Below are 2,144 nucleotides of genomic sequence, written 5' to 3' on the forward strand. Positions count from 1 at the left end.
AGGAAGAACGTCTAACCATCAGCAGTTTGTACTCTCACAATAGTTAACTACTCCCTGGTTCACCTCTGATGGGGAAAACAAGAAATGACCTACTTTAAATGAAGACAAATCACAAATCAATCTTCGCTGGTCAGGCATGCAGCAGTCAAGATGTCCTTGATAAGCTAGTTGGAAACATGCCAATCTAAATTTGATGTAAATGACATTTAAATGAGAAATTGTGCGTAGAGTGAAATATATAGGCCATGTTGTTATTTTATGTCTTAGATGTAGCAAGGTACATACTTGAAGGTCCTCTAGGAAAATCATACTTGTTAAGTATGTAAATATTCTCAGTTTGTTGTCAGGGTCACTTGCATCTTTGCAGAAATTCATATTCCGTACTGTATAACTTTTCTGATAGTATTGCTGATATATTAACCTTGGCACGTCATGTTTTTTTATTTGGCAGGTGTTGTTTTTTCTTTACCAAAGCAGATTATACATGTACATCTGCTTGTCAGTGCACAGATACTGTAGGCTGCTTTATCAGTGTTTAAAATTGTCACGACCTTTCAAGATCGAACCCAGAAGCAGACCAGGACAAGGAGCGTAGGAAGAAGGTGAGTATTTATTTACAGTGAAATGTGAAAAGGTAGATATATCCAGATGGCGTAACGGGCAGCGGTGGTGAGTAGATGAGAGGAAATAGGTGAATCCAATGTAGTAGCAGAATCCTCTGTCAACCAGGCGGGAATGGAGTGAATGATCCAGGTGAGTAACTGAAGACAAAACAAACGGAGGTAAGTTCAAGGCAAGCAATACGTAAATGAAAACAACAAAACAAATTCTATCCAACTGGAGTCTGGTACTCAGGCACAACATACTATTCATGGCTAACGATCCGGCAGGGAATGGAAGTCAGGTCAGAGCTTTTGAAGGGTAGAGATGATGATCAGGACAGGTGTGCAGATTACTGACGGGAAACAGGTGCGGGTGAAACCAATCTCCCAATGAGCTAATTCGCCCGGCAACCAGACAGGGTGCGTTCCAGGACACCTGAAACACACTCCAGGACAGACACACAGGCAAACCCAGACTCAGGAAGCGGGATTCGTGACAAAAATAACCAGGTGCATATATACACCGTAAGCCTGCAGTGTTCATCTAGCTGCGGTGGCTGACTGAGTTAACATTGTCCTCTAAATCAATGGAGGTAGAAGCCATTGGGGGTGTGTTGGTGCCTCCATGTGCATACATGTGAGTGATCCACTCTGTCAACAACACTGCCATTTAAACAGGTTTACTCTCACATTAGCTTCCACACTGACATTTTATTATTTAATAACCCTTATTTTAGCAGGTAAGGTGACTGAGAACAACACATTCTCATTTACAGCAACAACCTGGAGAATAGTTCTAGGGGAGGATGGATGAGCCAATTGGAAGCTGGGGATGATTAGGTGCCCATGGTATGGATGGTATGAGGGTCAGATTAGGAATTTAGCCAGGACACGCCTACTCTTACGAGAAGTGCCGTGGGATCTTTAGTGACCACATTTAACATCCCATCCAAAAGACAGCACCCTACACAGGGCAATGTCCCCAATCACTGCCCTGGGGCATTGGCCCTACAACACCACTCTCAGCAGCATCTGGTCTCCCATCCAGTAACAACCCTGCATAGCTTCAGAGGCAAGGCAGCAGTGAAATGCAGGGTGGTATGCTGCTGGCTTGATAACGAAGTGTCTATGTACACTACCTGTCAAAAGTTTGGACACACCTACTCACTCCAGGGTTTTTCTTTATTTTTTATATTTTCTACATAGTTCATAGTTTTGATGTCTTCACTGTTATTCTACAATGTAGAAAATGGTAAAAAAAAATTAAGAAAAACCCTTGAATGAGTAGTAGGTGTGTCCAAACATTTGACTGGTAGTGTACATCACACCTGGGGCCAAGCTAAGAGACCACTCTGTCCCTCACCTCTTTCTCTGGTCCTCAGGCTACTGGCAACATACTGTATACCCAAACAACAACATGGCCTGAGGGGTGAAACAGAGACATACAATACAATGAAATTCTGATAATAGGACAGAAAAGCATTTTGCCAGTAAATGCAATTATTGTCCCTGGAAGCTTGCAGAGGCCCTAGAGACACTGAT

General features: G+C 42.8%; 1 long non-coding RNA gene across 1 annotated transcript; it reads right to left on the reverse strand.

Moving 5' to 3' along the window:
- Positions 1-592: 592 nt before the first annotated feature.
- On the reverse strand, positions 593-991 carry LOC139577883 (uncharacterized). The gene is made up of 2 exons (XR_011675457.1): positions 867-991; positions 593-761 (listed from the first exon to the last, which is right to left on the reverse strand). It is a non-coding gene; the product is annotated as an uncharacterized lncRNA (long non-coding RNA).
- Between the last annotated feature and the right edge of the window lie 1,153 nt (positions 992-2,144).

This window comes from Salvelinus alpinus, chromosome 6 (genome assembly GCF_045679555.1).
Source record: "Salvelinus alpinus chromosome 6, SLU_Salpinus.1, whole genome shotgun sequence".
Classification (NCBI taxonomy): Eukaryota; Metazoa; Chordata; class Actinopteri; order Salmoniformes; family Salmonidae; genus Salvelinus; species Salvelinus alpinus.